The sequence below is a fragment of the Hyperoodon ampullatus genome (assembly GCF_949752795.1).
Source record: "Hyperoodon ampullatus genome assembly, chromosome: 8".
Taxonomy (NCBI): Eukaryota; Metazoa; Chordata; class Mammalia; order Artiodactyla; family Ziphiidae; genus Hyperoodon; species Hyperoodon ampullatus.
The window spans coordinates 3895556-3917799 of record NC_136921.1 but is presented as its reverse complement, the minus strand read 5'-3'; positions in this window follow the sequence as shown (position 1 = coordinate 3917799).

Genomic DNA, 22244 nt, shown 5'->3' with positions numbered 1-22244 from the left:
TTTATCCTGCATCTCCTACTTCAGCTCTTGTCCCATTTTTGCTCCTATTTGGCAACAACCAGTTCTGGCTCAAGTTCCACCTAATAACTAAAGTGTCACTTGAGAGCTCACATGGTGGCCTTTCCTAGATGCCTGGGGTAAAGGAGATGGGATGGGGTGAAGGAGAGAAGTACCCCAAACTCACCGTGGCACCTACCTTCAAAACTAATGATTAACATCACTGTTTTATTTTATTTTATTTTATTTTATTTAATCTCTAATGTTTTTATTAGAAGTACTTCTCCAAAGGATAAACAATTATGAGTTACATGCATTTTCTTACCCACAGATTAATAATTCATTTTTTTCATTTAGGTACATTTAAGTTCCCACCAAGTTAAACTCCTAGGGACATCAATTCCTTTCTTCATATGCTTTCATAATTTCAGGGTTAAAATTAAAAGAAGTTTTCTGTGCTCTCTCAAGAGTGAAGTGATCTTAAGAATTTCTATAACCCAAGAAAACTGTACTATCTTAAAAACAGCCATAAAGATAGATGGCTATTTTCCCCTTAAAGGCAGAACATATTTTATGCCTATTTATTCATTGATACTATTTGTATTCACTCAAAAATAATTTATGTAAAGTTTATTTCTCATTCAAATGAGAAAATCTGTTTGGCTCCTGGAAATAAATGAACTCAACATTTTCATTAACTCCTCCAAAAAGATCTATTTTTTTTCCTGAAGTTTTCAAACCTAACTTTCTCAAGTGTCCCTCTCCCTGGCTTTCAAAAACTCAGAGATAACATATATGATACTCTAAAGGTTGCATTATGTGCACTTCACAATGAACTCCTAGAGTTAAAGCTGAGCAGAGGTTCCCTGACCTTGTCTCATGAGATGCCGGCAAAAGTCTGGTGGACGCTATTTCCACTTCCTTGAATTTCTTATCTCTCCATCTAGACATTTGAGAGTTAGTGTCACGATTGAACCATCTATGCCCTCCATCTGGGCAGCCTGGGGAAGTTGCCAACTATCTAGGGCTTCTCCCTCTATTCACACCCTGGGTTCTCTCCACTGAGACACACACATTCTTGACATCTTACTCTTTTTTTTTTTTTTTAGATCCTCTTTACATGGTCACCTTTATTGTTTTTGTTTTTGTTTTTTTAACATCTTTATTGGAGTATAATTGCTTTACAATGGTGTGTTAGTTTCTGCTTTATAACAAAGTGAATCAGCTATACATATACATATATCCCCATATATCCTCCCTCTTGCGTCTCCCTATCCCACCCCTCTAGGTGGTCACAAAACACTGAGCTGATCTCCCTGCGCTATACGGCTGCTTCCTACTAGCTATCTATTTTACATTTGGTAGCGTATATATAAGTCCATGCCACTCTCTCACTTCATCCCAGCTTACCCTTCCCTGTCCCGTGTCCTCAAGTCCATTCTCTACGTCTGCAACTTTATTCCTGTCCTGACCCTAGGTTCTTCATAACCTTTTTTCTTCTTTTTTTTAGATTCCATATATATGTGTTAGCATACAGTATTTGTTTTTCTCTTTCTGACCTACTTCACTCTGTATGACAGACTCTAGGTCCATCCACCTCATTACAAATAACTCAATTTCATTTCTTTTTATGGCTGAGTAATATTCCATTGAATATATGTGCCACATCTTCTTTATCCATTCATCTGTCAATGAACACTTAGGTTGCTTCCATTGACATCTTACTCTTACTCTCTTTAAAGGTCTCTGCATTTTGACTTGGATATATTTTTTCATTGCCACCTCCTAATTACAGTCTTGTATTTTAAATCCTGAAGTTCCCCAGGTTATTGTTCATGCTCTGGGCACCAGGATACAGATTCTAGAGGTCTTATTTCCTGTTTCTTAGCTCTTTCTCATCTTCTTCTCTCCTGAATAACCATATGACTTTTGCCCTTCTGGTCCAACTTCCAAGGCTTCTGCTTATATCAGAAACCCACTCTGGCACAAGAAAATGGTAACAGGGGGCTCTCAAGCTTGATAAAAGGCTGCAGAACCAGACCCAAGAGAAAATAAGAGAGGCACACAGCCAGCATTTTACCAGGAGCTGCCCGCTTGTATGAGGCTGGGGACAGTGGGTACCACCGTGCTTGGTTTGGCGCTGCTGTGGTGGCCTTTCATTGCTGCAGCTAGGACAGCTCATTATGCAAAGCTCCAGGTGAAGTCACCTAGTTTGCTGTCTCTCACTGGCTGCCTGTAAAGTGTGAGGTGGGGTGCTGCTTCCCATCTATCTAAAACATCCCCCCAAATATTTGGTAATTAGATATTGAAGAGCCTCAGTAAGAAATCCCCACTATAACGACATGAAAATGAATGTGTACAGTTGTCTAAGCATTTCTGCCACATTCTTGCCTGAGGATGCTCCATATGTAATTAATACCATTTCTAACTGTAATGTTAATACTTTCAGCCCTTAACTGCTCCCTACATCCCATCAGGCCATGAGTTTGGGGTTCCTTTGCTGGTAATTCTAAATATGTTTAAAAAATACAGAATGCACATGTACTGTAGGATCTCATTTTAGTAGGGAAAATAAAGTAGGGAAAATAAGTCTATGTGTGAGTAGAGAAGAGAGAAACATTGTTATTTAATATGAAAACTTGTTTATAGCTATGTATTCCTTCTAATAAAAGCAACTATAGCCACATCTGCAGGAACATAAATCTCTAATAGCACCCCTTCTACTTGCAGATATTGGGAGAGAGAGCAAAGGGACAGGGGACCTTCTGATACCCGCCACCACTTCTGCACTGAGACTGAGAGAGATCCAGGTGGGCTATTGTTTAGCAGAGCATTAATGAGACTGAATATATATGATAATATATATATAGTCCATATGAGTCCAAGCCAAATAGAGAAATTTTTGAGGGGAACTCAAGGGGAAGGGACCCTAAAAGCAGAACAAGTTGAAGTCTTTAGGAGAGAGGAAGCTAAACAACACAACAACGTATAAAATTCCTCAGTTGTTTGTTGATTAGTAAATCTGCTAGTCTCACAGATGCCTTGTGTCAGTGGAAAGAGTGAGTGAAAATGGAGGGGGAAAAGCTGTGAAACATTTAAAACTATACAGTTTACATAAATTAAAAATACATGTGCATGATTCAAAAGTACACATTTTGTAATAACACATGCCACAAAAAAAGATCCGATTTAGAAGGAAGTACAACAGAATGATTTTACTAACAGGAAAGGGGAGCAGCAGAAACATTAGTAAGTAAAAAGAACGGGTGGATAGAGAGGTAGATAGATAGATAGATGATCGATAGATAGGCAGACAAAGGTAGACGCATGGATGGATGGATAGATGGGTGGATGAATGATGATGATTGGATGAATGGCTGATGGATGGGTAGATGCAGAGATAGATAGGTAGATAGATAACAGATAGATGCATAGACGGAAAGACAGGCAGATGGGTGACTTAGCAGGGACCACAGATGATAATGATCCATGAACTAAAGAGTCCAATTAACTCAGCTTTTGCACCTGAGGCTTAAGGAAAAAAATTAGTATGTTTGGGATAACAAAGCAATCATCATTTTCTGAAGTAACTGGGAGAAAACTGAGCTAAAAAACAAAGGGAGGCTTCCCTGGTGGTGCAGTGGTTGAGAGTCCGCCTGCCGATGCAGGGGACACGGGTTCGTGCCCCGGTCTGGGAAGATCCCACATGCCGCGGAGCGGCTGGGCCCGTGAGCCATGGCCGCTGAGCCTGCGCATCCGGAGCCTGTGCTCCGCAACGGGAGAGGCCACAATAGTGAGAGGCCCACGTACCACAAAAAACAAACAAACAAACAAACAAAAAAAACAAACAAAGGGGACAGGGGTGGGATAGGGAGGGTGGGAGGGAGATGCAAGAGGGAGGAGATATGGGGATATATGTATATGTATAGCTGATTCACTTTGTTATACAGCAGAAACTAACACACCATTGTAAAGCAATTAAACTCCACTAAAGATGTTTAAAAAAAAAAAAACAAAGGGGACTAAGAAAAAATGATACCCTATTTCCTTCCCTTATCAAATTCTCAGACTGGTTGGAAGGAATGTGGAATTCCCACCACATGTGGGATGAAGTCCCAGAAAATTTTATTTGAATCTTGAAAGACAAATTTCCTCATCTGACATCTGGTTTTCAGTCTGTATGTGTGTGTGAGTTTGGGTATGTAAGTATCTGCATATACATTGAAGCAAAGCTTGAATGGAACATTTGAAACTGTTAGGAATGATTATTTCAGGAGAGGCAAGGTGTTGGGGGAAGGGTTCATTTTTACTTTATATCTATTTTAAAATTCCTGAAGAACATGCATTACTTTTGTAGTAACTTCACATCTACTCAGGGGATGCATTCAGTTCTGGAAAGTATTTCTTCAATTTTGTGGCAGCGTTTGGATGTGGGTTTTATTGTATAATGATTTCTCATTGCCTTCACTCTCTGACCAGTAAAGAAAACGAAGAGCAGGGAAGAGACCAACTATTGGCATTTCAGCCGTCTGCCCATGGGTGGCTTTCTTTTACAAACCTAGACATTTTATCTTTAAAAAAATAGCCCTAAACTCCTAATTTACCCTTCCCCCCCTTCCCCTTTGGTAACCATAACTTTGTTTCCTATGTCGGTGGGTCTCTTTCTGTTTCATAAATGAGTTCATTTGTATTTTTTTTTTTTTTTAGATTCCACATATAAGTGATATCATCTGATATTTGTCTTTCTCTGCCTGGCTTACTTCACTTAGTATGATAATTTCTAGGTCTAATCTTTGGGATTAACATATACACACTCCTATATATAAAATAGATAACCAACAAGGACCTACTATATAGCACAGGGAACTATACTCAATATTTTGTAATAACCTATAAGGCAAAATAATCTAAAAAAGAAATATATATATATAAAACTGAATCACTGTGCCATACACCTGAAATTAACACATTGTAAATCAACTATACTTCAGTTTAAAAAAAAATAGCCCTGTGGTGTTAGATTCTAGCTGTTCAAGACATTTAATTATTCCCGAAATATACCATTTAATCAAACCACTCAAAATCATAGCACGATTTGAGCTGACACTATTGGGGTAATGAAAGTGAGGCTTTAAAGATCTCTCCCTTCAAAACTTCACAGACACAACCTTCTCCTTGAAAGGCACCAGGGTGAGGAAGCAGATTCTTGTACCCTCCAGGCATTTCTTCACACAGCGTGCTGATCCTATAAACTCAGTGGCTGGAATCTGTTTCCAATTTTCACTATTGCTTCCAACACTGAACTGAGAGCAGGAGGCCTCATGATCTCAGGATCCTGTGGGTTGGCCATTCAGGGTTAATACATGTCTCAATAAAGCAGTACCTCCCTCACTACAGACTAGTACAGACAGTCCTCTCAGACTGTTCCCATGCTCGCTTTCCAGACCACATCCAGGCTCGCACGGCAAAAGCAGCACGAGCCGTCTCCCTGGGCTTCTCCCTCCTACACATCAGCCAAGAGCCAACGATGCTCTGAACATCACAGACTTTGAGTCATAAAGCACAACCCTTACTAGCATACAACAGTGATGTTATGTACCGCTACTTGGTGTCATTTGATAAATGAATTTTGTTAATGGACATTTCAGATTTCTCTGAGCAAAATGTCATTGGCTTTGTGGCTTGTTGTGTAAGCATCTCAGGAATTGAGAAAGTCGCATCTGTCCAACTAGGCGACTGCCTCCTGGAATAATGCCTCTCTGTTTTCAGTCTATTCTCTGTCTTTAGCTCCCCAAATTATCTATTTCATACCTAAAATACTGTCTTCGTGCTTACTTATTAGAACACTCTCCCTCCTCAATAGTTATCAGTTAATTTATAGGAAAAGTCACTGTACTACATTGTTAACAAGTGATCTGAAATAATGATGGTTTCATGTCAGTGTTGAAAACATTTCATAACAGACCGTAATGATAGTACACGAGAGGTCCAATACCCAGCATGGTCTTATGTATGTTGAACAACACGGCAAAGAAAGAGAATAGGAGTGAATTTTTGGCTTGGGGCATAATTTGGACATAGAATTCGTTACCATCTGTTTTAATTGTTTCAGAAGTTTCTGAAGGCAGAGGCAGAATTGGGTGCCAGGTGAGAGCAGTACATAATGTTGGGTCTCACTCCCAGGGAAGCTTGGGGACACAGCTGGTACCCTTGGGATCACTGGTGTTAAGCCCCTGAGTGTCAAGAGAGCAGACCCAGGGGAGTTTGAGGGTGTCAGTGTGACTAATAATTTCCTTCTCCCCACCTTCCCACCTTGGTCCATGGGGGTGGTCATTTCTGGCTCTCTGTCCTCACTGGAGGTGCCAGAGTCGGGGAAGGGGTGAAGATTTCCCAGGTGTCCTGTCCCCTCTCCAGTTCCTCTCCAAAAGGAGAGACGTCAACAACCTGGTCAGAGCTGGATTCTCTTTGGCCATATCTGTAGTGTGGCAGTGTTACAGACTGCCTGTTTGCATCCCCCCCAAATTCATATGTTGAAACCCTAATCTCCAATATGATGGTATTCAGAGGTGGGGTTTTGGGAAGTAATTAGGTAATGAGGGTGGAGCCCCCATGATGAGATCAGTGTCCTTGTACAAAGAGACCTGCAAGAGCTTGCTTCCCTTCTGTCTCCTGACCACATGAGGACACAGCAAGAAGGCGTCCATCTGCAAACCAGGAAAAGCGTTCTCTCCAGGAGGCAAATTGGCCTGCACCTTGATCTTGGGCTTCCCAGCCTCCAGGACCATGAGAAATAAATGTCCGTTGTTTAAGCCGCCCCATCTATGGTATTTTGGTTACAGCAGAGGAATCGTAGTATGTAGGTCAGTCTCCACTCATACTGCTCTTTGTCAGGATATTTAATGGCTTCCTGCTTTGTGAGTTGAGCACACCAGCTTATATCAGGGACTTTGGCTCTGTTCTGTCTACCAGCTGGTCAAGTGGACTTCAAGTCTGAACTACAGACCCAGGGGCACAAAGTGTGGTCCAAGAAGCTCCCCTCAGGGCCTCCTCACCCAAGGCTCATCCTCCCCCTCATTGTCAACCAGAGGAGACCTGTGTCCTCGGCGGGTAAAGAAGGAGGTCGCCAGGCATTTGCTCACACTAATGACCAGAGCTGTATCCCACCTGGCTTGGGATCCTGGTGTGGATCACTCCTGGAGGGGGTCACTGGAGCAGAGAAGGAGTGAATGGTAGGATTCGGATGTCAGAGCTCATTTCACACAACTGCCTGTTCAAGCACGTGGTCCAGGACCTGGAGGTTTTGGATGTTGACCATCTGTCTATACATCCCCAACAGAGACATGACTAACATCCTACGTGATTCTACATCCTGAGGTCAAGAAATACAAGCCCAGGAATGGAAAGTTTATTGGTTGACCCAGGAGCCTGAAACTTCACAACAGCTGCTCTTCTTATGAGTAAAACTTGGGGAGTGACATGTGAGCCACACATGTCCAGCATCTAGCTGACCAGCCCTGTCTTTGTCCCATGGCTTCTGGGTTCCAAAGGCATCAAGAGAAGACAAACCATCATGGACACTTTTCAAGCTGCTACTTATGTCCTACTTGCTTGTGACCCATTGGCTAAAACAAGCTGCATGATTAAAGGGAGAGAGAAATAGACTCTGCCTCTTAATGAGGAGGGGCTATAAAACTTTTCAACCATATTTTTTTCTTTTTTAATTGAAATATAGTTGACATACAATTTTATGTTAGTTTCAGGTGTACTACATAATGATTTGATATTTGCATACATTACATTATGAAATGGTCGCCACAAAAAGTCTAGTATCCATCTGTCCCCATACAAAGTTATTACAATATTATTATTGACCATATTTCTTATGCTGTATGTTACATCCCTGTGACTTATTTATTATATAACTGGGGGTTTCCACTTCTTAATCCCCTTCACCTATTTCACTCCTACCCCCAACCCTCCCTTCTGGCAACCACCTGTTTGTTCTATCTATGAGTCTGTTTTCATTTCATTTTGTTCTGTTTTTTAGATTCCACGTATAGGTGAGATCATGCAGTATTTGCCTTTTTCTGACTTGTTTCACTTAGCATAATACCCTCTAGATCCATCCATGTTGTTGCAAATGGCAAAATTTCATCTTTTCATGGCCAAGTAATATTTCATTGTATATATATCATGTCTTCGTTATCCATTCTTCTGTCGATAGACATTTAGGTTGCTTCCATATATTGGCTATTGTAAATAGTGGAAATAGACATTATAACTCAAATTAAAGTTTTATCTTCCAGTAAATACCCAGAAGTAAACTAGCTGGATCACACAGGAGTTCTATTTTTAGTTTTTGAGGAAATTCCATACTGTTTTCCATAGTGGCTGCATCAATTCACAGACCCACCAAGAGTGCATGAGGGTTCCCTTTCCTCCACATTCTCATCAACATTCGTTATTTGTTGTCTTTGTGATAACAGCCATTTTGACAGGGGTGAGGTGGTATCTCATTGTGGTTTTGATTTGCATTTTCCTGATGACTAGTGATGTTGAACATCTTTTCATGTGTCTGTTGGCCATCTGCATGTCTTCTTTGGAAAAAATGTCTATTCAGATCCTCTGACCCTTTTCAAATCAGGTTGTTTGTTTTTTTGATGTTGAGTTGTATGAGTTTGTTGTATATTTTGGATATCAACCTCTTATCAGATATATCATTTGAAAATATCTTCTCTCATTCAGTAGGCTGCCTTTTCATTTTGTTGATAGTTTCTTTCACTGTGCAAAAGCTCTTTAGTTTGCTGTAGTTCCCTTTGTTTTTTGGGTTTTTTTAAAATTTGTATTGGAGTAGAGTTGCCTTACACTGTTGTGCTAGTTTCTGCTGTACAGCAAAGTGAATCAGCTATATGGATACATATATCCCCTCTTTTTTGGATTTCCTTCCTATTTAGGTCACTGCAGAGCATTGAGTAGAGTTCCTTGTGCTATACACTAGGTTCTCATTAGTTATCTATTTTATACATAGTATCAATAGTGTATATATGTCAGTCCCAATCTCCCAATTCATCCCATCCACCCCCCCCCCCATTCTCCCTTTGGTATCCATACATTTGTTCTCTACATCTGTGTCTCTATTTCTGCTTTGCAAGTAAGTTCATCTGTACCATTTTTCTAGATTCCACATATAAGAGATATTATATGATATTTGTTTTTCTCTTTCTGACTTACTTCACTCTGTATGACATACTTTTGTTTTAGTTTCCCTTGTTTAAGGAGACAGATCAAAAAAGAAGTATTGCTTAGATCAAGGTAAAAGAGTACACTGCCTATGTTTTCTTCTAGGAGTTTTATGGTTTCAGGTCTTACATTTAGGTCTTTAATATATTTTGAGTTTATTTTTGCATATGGTGTGAGAAAGTAGTCCAGTTTGACTCTTTTGCATGTAGCTGTCCAATTTTCCCAACACCATTTATTGAAGAGGCTGTCATTTCCCCATTGTATATTCTTGCCTTCTTTGTCATAGATTAATTGTCCACATAAGTATAGGTTCATTTCTGGGCTCTCTATTCGATTTCATTGATCTATATATTTGTTTTTGTGCCAGTGCCATACTGTTTTGATTACTATAGATTTGCAGTATAGTTTGAAAGCAAGGAGAGTGATACCTTCAGTTTTGTTCTTATTTCTCAAAATTGTTTTGGCTATTTGGGGTCCATTATGTTTCCATACAAATTTTAGAATTTTTTCCCTAGCTCTGTGAAAAATGCCATTGGTATTTTGTTAGGTATTGCAGTGAATCTGAAGACTGTCATCGGTAGCATGGTCATTTTAACAATATTCATTCTTCCAATCCATGAGCACAATATATCTTTTCATTTGTTTGAGTCATCTTCAATTTCTTTTACCGATATCTTTTAGTTTTCCAGGTACAAGTCTTTGACCTCCTTGGTTTGACTTATTCCTAGGTATTTTATTCTTTTTGATGCAATTATAAATAGGATTGCTTTCTTAATTTCTTTTTCTGATAGTTCATTGTTAGTGTATAAAAACATAACAGATTTCTGCATATTAATTTTGTATACTGCAACTTTACTGAATTCATTTATTAGTTCTAATTGATTTGGGTGGCATCTTTGGTGGATTTTTTATATACAGTATATCATGCTATCTGCAAACATAACATTTTAACTCTTCCTTTCCAATTTGGATTCCTTTTATTTCTTTTCCGTGTTGGACTGCTGTGGCTAGGACTTCCAATACTATGTTGAGTAAAATTGAAAAGAATGGACAGCCTTATCTTGTTCCTGATCTTAAAGGAAATGCTTTCAGTTTTTCATAATTGAGTATGATGTTGGCTGTAGGTCTGTCATATATGGCCTTTATTATGTTGAGGTATATTCCCTCTATCCCCACTTTGTTGAAAGTTTTTGTCATAAATGGATGTTGAATTTTGTCAAAAGATTTTTCTGCATCTATTGAGATGATCATTTGATTTTTATTCTTCAGTTTGTTAATGTGGTGTATCACATTGATTGATTTGTGGATATTGAATCATTCTTGATCTCTAGGATAAATCCCAATTAATCATGTTGTATGATCCTTTTCATGTATTGTCAAATTCAGTTTGCTAATATTTTCTTGAGGATTTTCGCCTCTGTGTTCATCAGTAATATTGGCCTGTCATTTTCTTTTTTAAAAAAAAATAAATTTATTTATTTTATTTATTTTATTTTTGGCTGCATTGTGTCTTCATTGCTGCATGCGGGCTTTCTCTAGTTGTGGTGAGCAGCAGCTACTCTTCACTGCAGTGCGTGGGTTTCTCATTGCTGTGGCTTTTCTTCTTGTGGAGCATGGACTCTAGATGCACAGGCTTCAGTAGTTGTGACTTGTGGGTTCTAGAGCACAGGCTCAGTAGTTGTGGCTCATGGGCTTAGTTGCTCCGCGGCACGTGGGATCTTCCTGGACCAGGGCTCGAACCTGTGTCCCCTGCATTGGCAGGTGGATTCTTAACCACTGTGCCACCAGGGAAGCCCCTGTCATTTTCTTTTTTTGTGGAGTCTCTGGTTTTTGTATCAGGGTGAGAGTAGCCTTGTAAAATGAGTTCAGAAGTGTTCCTTCCTCTGCAATTTTTTGGAATAGTTTGAGGAGAGGTGTTAAGTCTCCTCTAAATATTTGGTAGAATTCACCCATGAAGACATCTGGTCCTGGATTTTTGTTTATTGGAAGTTTTAAAATTACTAGTACAATTTCATTACTGGTAATTGTTCTGTACCTATATTCTATTTCTTCCTGGTTCAGTTTTGAGAGGTTGTATATTTCATACATTTCACATTTCTAGTTGTGGCCTTTTCTTTTTCACTTAGAGAAATCCCTTTAACATTTCTTGTAAAGCTGGTTTGGTGATGTTCAACTCTTTTAGCTTTTGCTTGTCTATAAAACTTTTGATCTCTCCATCAAATCTGAATGATAGCCTTTCCAAGTAGAACGTTCTTGTTTGTAGGGTTTTTTTCCTTTCATCACTTTGAATATCTCATGCCACTCCATTCTGGCCTGCAGAATTTCTGCTGAAAAGTCAGCTGATGGTCTTATGGGAGCTCCTTTGTCCTTAGCTAGTTGTTTTTCTCTTATTGCTTTCAAGATTCTCCCTTTATCTTTAATTCTTGACATTTTAATTATAATGTATTTTGGGGTGGGCCTCTTTGGGTTCATTTTGTTTGGAATTCTCTCTCTTTCTTAGAACTGGATGTCTGTTTCCTTCCCCAGGTTAGGGAGGTTTTCAGCCAGTATTTTTTCAAATAAGTTCTCTGCCCCCTTTTCTCTCTCTTCTCCTTCGAGAACCCCTATACTGTGAATGTTATTGTGTTTGCTATTGTCCCAAAGATCTATTAAAATATCCTCATTTTTAAAAATTCTTTTTTCTTATTTCTATTCTGCTTGGGTGATTTCCCCTACTCTGTCTTCCAGTTCACTGATCTGTTCCTCTGTATCATTAATCTGCTCTTGATTGCTTCTAATGTATTTTTTAATTTCACTAATTGTATTCTTCAGCTCTGTTTTGTTCTTTTTTATATTTTACAACTCTGTTGAAATTCTCACTGTGTTCATCCATTCTTCTTCCAAGTTCTTTGAGCATCATTTTGATCATTATCTTGAATTCTTTATCAGGTAGATTGCCTACCTCCACTTTGTTCAGACCTTTTTCTAAGGTTTTGTCTTATTCCTTCATTTGGAACATATTCCTCTGTCTCCTTATTTGCCTAATTCTCTTTGTTTATTTCTATGTATTAGGTAGGTTGGTTATGTTTCCCAAGCTTGGAAAAGTGACCTTATGTAGGACATGTCCTGTGGTGCCCAGCAGCACACTTCCTTCTGATCAGCAGAGCTCTATGCTCTAGGTGTGCCCCCTATGTGGGCTGCATGGGCCTTCTGTTGTGGAGAGTCCAACTACTGTGAGTGTTCTGGTACACTGGGCTGGCCCCTGGCCAGGTTGGCTGCCAAGCTCTGCCTCTGGCCCACTGGTGGGTGGAACCGGGTCCCAGCATGTCTGATTGTGCAGCCTGGGGGTGCTCAGGGCTGATGCCAGCCTGCTGGTGGGTGTCTGCTGCATGGTCCAGGGGTTCCAGGACTGGTGCCAGCCCACTGATGGATAGGTAAGCCCCTGGTCCTAGTAGGCTAGAAAGAGGATTTCAAAATGGTGTTTGCCAGCACCAGTGTCATCACAGAGGAACAGGCACCCAAAAACGGTTGTTGCAGGCATCTATGTCCCCAGGAGGAGTCCGAGTTGCCCCCAGCCTCTCTGGGACACTCTCTAAGATCAGCAAGTGGGTCTGACCCAGGCTCCTTTCAAACTACTGCCTCTGCGCTGGGACTAGGAGCATGTGAGGTTTTGTGCATGCCCTTTAAGTATAGAGTCGCTATTTCCTATAGAATGAAGTCTCTATTTCCTACAGCCCTCAAGCTCTCCTGTTCTCAAGCTCTGCTGGCCTTCAAAGCCAGATGTTGTGAAGGCTCATCTTCCCAGTGCAGGACCCACAGGCTGGGGAGCCTGACGTGGGGCTCAACCCCTCAATCCTTGGGGAGAACCTCTGCAATTGTAATTATCCTCCTATTTGTGGTCGCCTACCTGGTGGTATGGATCTTGACTATACTGTGTCTCTTCCCCTCCTATTCATCTCACTGTGATTCCTTTTATAGATCTTTAGTTGTGGAAACTCTTTTCTGCTAGTCTTCAGGCTGTTCTCATAGATAGTGGCCCCATAAATAGTTGTAATTTTGGTGTACTCACAGGAGGAGGTGAGCTCAGGGTCTCCCTACCCTGCCATCTTAGTCATACCTCCTCAACCATAGTTTTTTCAATCAACTAGAGTCGTAAAAGCAAAATATTCCAAAAAGACCTCCTAGAATATTTACAGAGCCCTGAAAACACTTTCTTGTACCCTTGTAATGAGTAGCCCATGTGAGGGTGAACTTCTTAGCTGAAAGAGAATAAGCACATTTTGTTGATGCTCCTGTGATGTTGGGATTTACAATCAAATAATAAGGATTAAATCGTATTTACACTCAGGTGTTCCAGTGTGGTTGTTTGCCAAGTGATATTAGGATATACAAAGCACGAGAAAAGGTCTTTCATTTCTGAGCATTGCCAACACGCTCTGGTCTCCACTGCTAGATGCTTGATGTCAGTACGGGACGGCATTCAGCTGGGAAGATTACAGTGGTCCGAGCATCCCTGCCTGAGTTCAGGGTCACCAGGAATCTTCCAGGGACACATGGGGAGGAAGGTCCCCAAATATAGTAAGAGATCTGACAATTCAGATTGCGATGACTCACTGCTAAGTAATCTATAATATTGAAGGGAAAGACTTTGCAGTTCTAAGGAAGGCGTGGGTGAGTCCTGGGAGCAAACTACGGCTTTTGTGTCACACAGAAGGTTTGCAGCTTTCTCAAGGGCAGGTCAGGAGAGCAACAACTGGATCACTCCTCTGGCCAAAGAAGTAAAAAAAGGTCTACAGTCATTTCTGAAGTTAATGGATATTTTTGTGTGTTTGTGTGGCTTAAACAACATTTATTTCTCACAGTTCTGAAGGCTGAGATGTGCAAGATCAAGGTGCCAGCAGATTTAGTATCTGGTGAGAGCTCCCCTCCTGGTTCATAGATGGTTGATTTTTTTTTTTTTTCGGTACGTGGGCCTCTCACTGCTGTGGCCTCTCCCGCTGCGGAGCACAGGCTCCGGACGCGCAGGCTCAGTGGCCCAGTGGCCATGGCTCACGGGCCCAGCCGCTCCGCGGCATGTGGGATCTTCCCGGACCGGGACATGAACCCATGTCCCCTGCATCGGCAGGCGGACTCTCAACCACTGCGCCACCAGGGAAGCCTGGTTGATAGATTTTTATTATGCTTTCTCCCACGGGAGAAAAAACCCAAACCTCAGTGCTGCTTACACAAGAAAACCATTGATGCTTGTCCAGGGTGGTGGTCTGGGCACCAACTTAGCCTGAAGCAAATGTTAAGGAAACGTTTCGTGTCCACCTGGGGCAACATCCAGCCACTGGTCTAGCTCAGATGGGGGTGGAGTCAGGAAGAACTGTGGAATGTGTTATTTGTTTAGTTAATAAGTTTACTGTAGAAGTAAAGTTTGAGTGATGTTAACAAGCCTCCTTGCCAGTTTCTGGGAAATAATCTGGAACCAGTACTTTGGGGAACAAACATGCAGATGCAAACTGGTAGATTTGGGGTTCAGAAGGAACATGTTCTGAGTCCATAGTCGGCTTGGTCCTCTCTGTGCAATAACCATGGCAACAGGTGGGCTGGGCAAGCAGGCTGGTTATTCAGAATGATCTGCATGAGAATGTCTGCCTTAGCAAAGTCCTTCAAACCTGTCTACCAAGCAGGAAAGTCCAGCAGGGTAAGGAAGGGTTGGAATTGGGGGGACCTCATGATGTGCTGAAGCACTGGAAAAAGAAGAAAGCAAACACAGGGCACATTAATAAGCAAGCTTCCACTGTGAGCACTTGAGGCTCAGTCCGCCTGGGAAACTGCACCCAACTCACCTTCGAGGGCAAGGAGTCTGGCTATTGGACCACCACCTTCCACCCATCCTTGCTTTAGGGCTGTTTCAGGGTGTTAATCCCAAGGCATTCTGGCCTGCCTTGTCCCCTGGCTGGACATGTTTCTGGCCAGTGAACAAGTAGCATGTTGTAGCAGTGTCCCATGTCACCTGATACTCAAGACATGCAACTACAAATCACACTGTTGATGAAACCCAAAACCTTTTAGTGCATCATCTTTGACTATTAAGAAATGAGGACTGAAGATATTTATCTGTTGTTTCCCATGCTGAGATGCCTGAACAGCACAAAAGTGAGATAGTTCATGTCTCTCTCCTAGTTTTCCATTGCTGCTTCTCTCAGTTAATCCTCACCTTCTGCAGTGCACATCATTAGAGGCTTAAGAAAGGACACTTACCTTCCTATTTTCCCAAGATACATTGTTCTTTATTTAAAACACAATTATAAATAATATTGGGGCAAGGTGCTATGTATGTTGAGTAAATTTTAAAAGGAAAGGAATTATACTCATTTATGCATAAGATGTCTTGTGTATAATTGGAAGTTGAAAATATTTTTATGTGAATAAATTAAAAAATTAATAAGTCTTTAAGTGCACAAAATCTTTTTCTACTTACAAAATGGGTCCAATTTTACTTATAAAAATACACTTAAATAAGCAAGTTCTGTACTAGAGACAACCCTTCATGCTTTTAAATAGAGCAATATTCTCAGCAAACGAAGTTTGTTTTTCTTTTTTTATAAATTGAAGTAGAGTTGATTTACAATGTTTCACGTGTACAGCAAAGTAATTCATATATATATATATGTATATATATACATATATATTCTTTTTCAGATTCTTTTCCATTATAGGTTATTACAAGATATTGAGTATAGTTCCCTGTGCTATACAGTAGGTCCTTGCTTGTTATCTATGTTGTATATAGTAGTGTGTATCTGTTAATCTCAAATTCCCAATTTATCCCTCCCCAGTTTTCCCTTTTGGTAACCATATGTTTGTTCTCTATGTCTGTGAGTCCATTTCTGCTTTATAAGTAAGTTCATTTGTATCATTTTTTTTAGATTCCACATACAAGTGATATCATATGATATTTGTCTGTGTCTGACTTATCAGTGAAGTAAGATTTTATGGTATTACATGGATTCATTTTAATTTGTGCTTTTTTTTTTAACAACAAAAAGAAAATGGTCTCATGGGCTGCAAGCCTGGAGATTATGTTTTCTTTCTCATTTTCTGTGTGATTCACCGTCTCATTCTAGGCAAGCTGCACTGTCTGAGTCTTCACTCTCTCACCTTTTTAGAGAAGCCAAATTGTACCTTTAAGGACCATCTCTCCTCAGAGGGTGTAAATATCCAGAAGGCCGTGTAGCCTGCTGTCTATAGATGATAAACATCAGGCCTGAGCTTCTCACCACATCGGGAATTTAGATTCTAAATGCCCAGGGGGCCGGAGTTGTGTCACAGAGTCCACTGTAACTTCCCCAGATGGCTGAGATAGTGTAGGAATTCCTCCCTCCCTGTTGGCTGAATACTGGAGCCCAGTGGATGAACAGTGTCTCTGGGAGGAAGGTGGTAAGAATCATTTCTGAGGAAAGGGAGACCCCTTTGCTTCTCCATAGGTGCCCAGTGAAAATTGCTCTCTGGGCTGTACATTGAGTTTTATCCTCACTTATGTATGGGCGTGGACAGATAAAGGGAAGAGTGATGGAGAGAAGCCATGGGTAGTTCCTCCAGCTCTCCCTGGATGTGGGAGGGGTAGGAGGGGTGAACTGACTAGTTGCCTGTCTGAAGCCACCTTTCTGGGATATACTGGAGGACTTGTGTCCTCATCCTGTCCTGGGCCTTCTCGGGGTTTACCTGGGTCTCCTTCCTCCAGACACAGAATCCCATGTTTTACTTTTCTCAAGGTCAGAACAGAAAGATCCCAGATCTTGGTCCCCAATTGTAGAAATGGCTAGGATGCAGGTCCTGTGGAAAAAGTGACTTTCCTATCTGGGAGTCTCGTCGCTTAACTGGAGGGTCAGCTGGTGAGTCAGCCCGGGTGCTACTCTGGTTCTGGAATCCAGGATGATAGCACTGCTTCCTGGGAACTGAAGCGAATATTCTGGGCTGGAAGATGGGTGGGAGACGCAGACAAATTGCTGGCAGTAAGTTCTGATCCAAGCCCTCGGGCCCAACTGTGCAGGCATCTTCTCCAACCAACTTCCCTCTCTGCCCTCCTACAAGGCCAAGACAGCAGCTCCCTGTAGCTCTGATTGCCTTGGGTTTGGCCTCTGTATCTAATTTCATTCTGTTTTTTCAAGGTTTCAGACAAGTTGGAAAAATTAATTTCATGTGTTTTGAGGATAAAATTTGTAATTATGACAGAATCCCAGAAAATAAAAAGTTTAGAGCTCAGGAAAGGCATCCATCTAGTTACAAACTTATATTGTTGACGAAAGTGAGGGAGAAGCTTCTGTGAATGTAGCCCAGAGGATTTCCTGGAAAGTCCAGCTGGCTGGACCTCGTCAATATCCATTCTTAGACATATAGCTTGGCTTGCTAATCAAGCTGTTTTCAGAAAAGTTCAGCTCATGGCTTACAAGTTCTTTATTTAACTAGAGGAAATGGTCTATTTTGCAGAATACTCATTACTAAAAATTCATGTGATGTGAATTTTTGGAGACAAAATCTGTTTTTCTGACTGTATAAAACTCAGGAGGAAGGCAGAGTGTTCGGTCTCAATCTTTGCTGATGGGCTGGATCCTCACTGTGACTCCATCTCCACTCAGGCTGGGCATCCCATCCCACTCACAGGACTGCATGTTCTTCCTTTCAAGGATCTTTGACCGTCTCCATGATTCAGATCAGCCCCTGGGATAATTGGGAAGGAGAAACTCATCCTCACCATGTGATGCATCTCTTCTTTTTTATGACTCCACCACCCATGGCTTCACCCTCTAGTGATCAAATACAGGCTTGGCCAACAAACCTCCCTTTTTTATCTTCTTCCTTCTATGAAGCTGAAGGGGAACAAGATACAGGAAGTATCTTTAAGTTCTCTTTGTGATTTAGCTCAAACAGAATCTGGGCTCCACCTGGTCCACACTCATCCTGGAGTCAATTCAAAGAAACAATCCCAAAGTGATCAAGACCTTCCCATGTCCAGCACTGCAATCAAGACTCAGGCATGTGCTGCCTTGTACAGAGTCTGAGCCCTTGATGGGGATGGCGCCCTGAAAACAGGGAAGGTCCAGTCTCAGGTGGGGCTGACATAAAGCACATCCTGTTGGCCGATGTGAAATATTGAACTCCATTTCAAGTCGCTTCATGTTCTCCAAAGAGAGGTTTGGGGAGGAGATTTAAGCAATCAAGTTATTCCTTTTATGCACCAAACATTTATTGAAAACCTAGTATGTACTAGCTCATGTCCTAGGAACTGGAAGTAGAATAGGTATAAAAACATCAATAATAAATAAAAACTCTCCCCTCAATGCAGCTTATATTTCAGTTGGAAAGATGGACAATAAATAAAGCTGGTAACAGGAGGGTCATAGAGACCGTGGTGAGGCTTGGGCTTTGTCCTAAATGAGACCAGGTCTGCAGAGTTTTGAGCAGCACAGTGACATCGACTGACACGTGATTTAACAGGATCACAGCGCTTGCTGGGTTGAGGATAGACTCATGGGGCAAGGGCAGAAACAGGGAAGCCAGAGGAGATTACGGTGAGAATCCAGATGAGAGTTAAAGTTAATGGAGGCTTGGGTCAAGGTGGTGGCCATGGAGGGGGAGATACGGTCAAATTCTGGATTCGAGATGAGGGTAGAACTGATCAGTGGGAAATGGGTGCTTTCCAGCCTGATGGACTAGAAGAATGAATTTCCCCCCAGCAGATATGGGAAAGGCTGTGGGAAGAGTGAGTTTGGTCGGGGGAGGGGAGATAAGGAGCCTGGCTTGTGCATGTTAAGTTTGCTCTGTGTGTGTGTGTGTGTGTGTGTGTGTGTGTCCCATCCCAGAGGACATATAATGTAGGCAGTCGGGGATCCAGGCATAGATCTCAGGGGAGAGGGGTGGAATGGGGTGAGATTTTAGAACTATCAGCACTTGGTGTGAGGGCGGAGAGTGTCCCTCTTGTTCGTGCTGACTCCCGACACTTAGAAGAGGACCTAACTCCCAGCGGGCTTTCAACAAGGATTTGTTGGCTGTGACGGCTCCCTGGTGCTCCATCCAGCTTCCCTCCTCCAGACAGATGCACCCTCCTCAGCTGCAGGGAATAAGGGCTGCTGATGGCTCATGGCTGCTTCCCTTACTGGGAATTGCCCTCAGCCCCAGGGAACTCCTGACTCAGGGTTCTCCTGGTCCCAGAGGTGTGCCATGGCCAATGACCACCTGACTTGGGGACACAGAGACCCAACTCTCTCCCCTCTGTTGGGACGACTCTGCAGGAGCATCCCATCTGCAGAGTTACCTGCCGGTTGCCTGGGGGTCTTATTTGCAGCCACGTTATAGGTCAGCTGTCCCCGTGTCCAGCCTCCTCCATGTCCCTGTGGAGTTCTCCTGGGAACACTGCCTGGTAACCCTTCTGCTGGTCTGTTTCCAGGGAGCCCAATCTCACATATACTGAGAGAATCAGTACAAGGCTCTGTTGATTTCACTTTCTCAGGAGAATCTTCTCTGCTTCCTTGGAGTAAATCACGTCCCTGTTAGAGGCACTCATGGTTCTTTGTATTTTTCTTCCAGACACTGCTTGTTTGTTATTTCTCAGATTATTTGGTTCATGTTCCTCTCCCTGAGCCTTTGTGGCAAGGACTAGGGGGTGTTGCCCAATGCCTAGTAGATGTTTAGAAAATATTAATAGAATGAGTGAATCTGCCAGCTACAGCCCAGCTATAGCTGAGCCAGATTCACCCTGGGAGTATAACCCTTGGAAAGTGTGTCAGGACTCAGTGTAAAACTCTATCAGGGTTTGGCCTCCATCCCCTGATGGGTCCCTGCTGTAGCCCTTGGTGTAGGCTTCACGGGTTCCAGGCTGTGGCTTTTTAGGGTCCCCAGCTGGCCCTCCCTCCCCCACCATGGGGGCTGACATTTCTCAGCCCGTCTCATCACTCCACACCCCACACAAAGTCAAAACCTCCAGTGTGAAGACAAAGCATCTGGCATGTGGCTGTGTTTTGCCTGAGGATAAATGTTGGGAAAATAAATAGAGGAAAAAGACAATGATCCTTCTTCAAGGAAAGTGGAGAAACAAATGATTTGGAATCCTTTTCCAAAACAAGACATCAAGGCTTAGTGAGAGGCAGCCAGACTCTATCTCAACGGAAAAGTAGTTATTCTGCCTCGCCTAGTTCATGGAGAATCTCTAAGGCTTTCCCCCAGTTTCTGACAGCCTCCCACCAGACCATCTTTAAGAACAGTGCTGCTTTGTGTGGATGTCCTTACAATACCGTACTCCGCTGGTCTCCCAGGCCATGCAGCCTTGAGCCATAAGTCAAGACCGCTCAGGAGGTGAGCTGACCAGCCTCATTCTACCTTTGACCAATGCAACACAGAGAGGCCTTTCTAGAGGCACCAGTGTCCACCTGAGTCAGGTGGCCTTCAACCTTGGCCCTGACATACGGTGCGTGCCCTACCTCTTCCTGTGGCATTCAACTTCACGGGATTCGCCATGACTCTTCGTGCAGGACAACTGACACGCTGCATCACCTCATCTGACCTTCACAAACAGCTGTAAAGCAGGTGATCCATCATCATTCTACAGACTCAGAGACTGAGGCTCAGACAGGTGAAGCAACATACCCAGGGACACGCACCTGGTAAGAGACAGATTCCTGACTCAATCCAGGTGGATGACACCAGCAAACAGGACTTCAACACCTGTGCTTTACAGCCTCTGGCAACGGCACCTTGTGTTGGCTGCTTTGCTACATTATCTCAAATCCCCACAACCACCCAGTGGGGGTGAGGTACGATTGTATTCATTAGAGATGAACAAGTTGAGGTTCAGAGCAATTAAGTGCATGTCTAAGACACAGTGTTAACTGGTAGAAACAGGGTTTGAGTCTTCCAGGCTCAAAGGCCTTGTGACACTTGACACTATGACATCTGGATCAAGTAGGCTCAACTCTCTGTGTTCTGATACAGTAACGTCTTCATTGCAACCGTGCACTCAACAGACTGCATCTCTTCCTGACTTTACACTTCCCCAAACGGTGGTTCAACCAAAGCTTCAGACGAAAGATTTCAATGCCTCCCCGTCAGGATGAATTGGAAGTTATGGGCTCTGATGCAACAGAAGCAAAGCCTCTGTCTTTGAACATATAACTGCCAAGGACCACAGAGCTCTCAGAGAGACCCTTCACCCTTGGGTCACCAGCAATTCTACAACTGTTTCTTGTCCCTTAAACAAGACAACCATCCTCACAAACCAGAGTTCACATGCTCCCAGGTTAAAGCAGCTCATGTGTACAGCAGCTGACCACGAGCTGGTCCATTTCAAAAGCAGCTCTATTCCCAAACCACTCTGAATTAAACAGACATGTTCTAAGGGAATCACTGGGGAATGGTCCGTTATCAAGATGGTGACATAGATTCTCTAAGAATCCTATTTTGCTGCCAGACTCATGTCAGGTTATCAAAGATGTGTTTTGGATAAGATTTGTACTTGGGATGAGTTTAGGAGAAGAAAGAAAGAAAGAGAAGGAAGCAGTTATCTGTCCTGGTCTCTACAGCTCTTAGGAAGGAAAAGTAAAAGAACAACTTTAGCTATCAAGTCCCTCCACCGACACAGGGTCAGGCAGGCTGGTGGGGGGGATAGACACCAAACAAGTGTGCTAGTAGGGAAAGCTGTGGTCGCTGGAACCAGGCAGAGGGGCTCAGCCAGAGGAGCGCCCCTTAGCCCTGCTGCAGGGGTGCATGCCACTGAAGTGCCCCAGGAAGTTACAAGAGGAGAGTTGTGTGTCAGTCCAGTCGATTCTTATTCCTGTGTTTGGACAACTAGACCAGGACAATGCTGATCTCACCACAGAACAGACACTTGGGTCTGTCGAACACACACACACAGCAGCCAGGGAGGTGGGAAGCACTACAGTTTTACAGATGGCTTTGGGCGGTCTGATAGTTTGGGTGATTATCCACAAATACACACCTCCACTCCCAAGCAGCTCCATCACATTGGGACACACTCTGTCCAATGG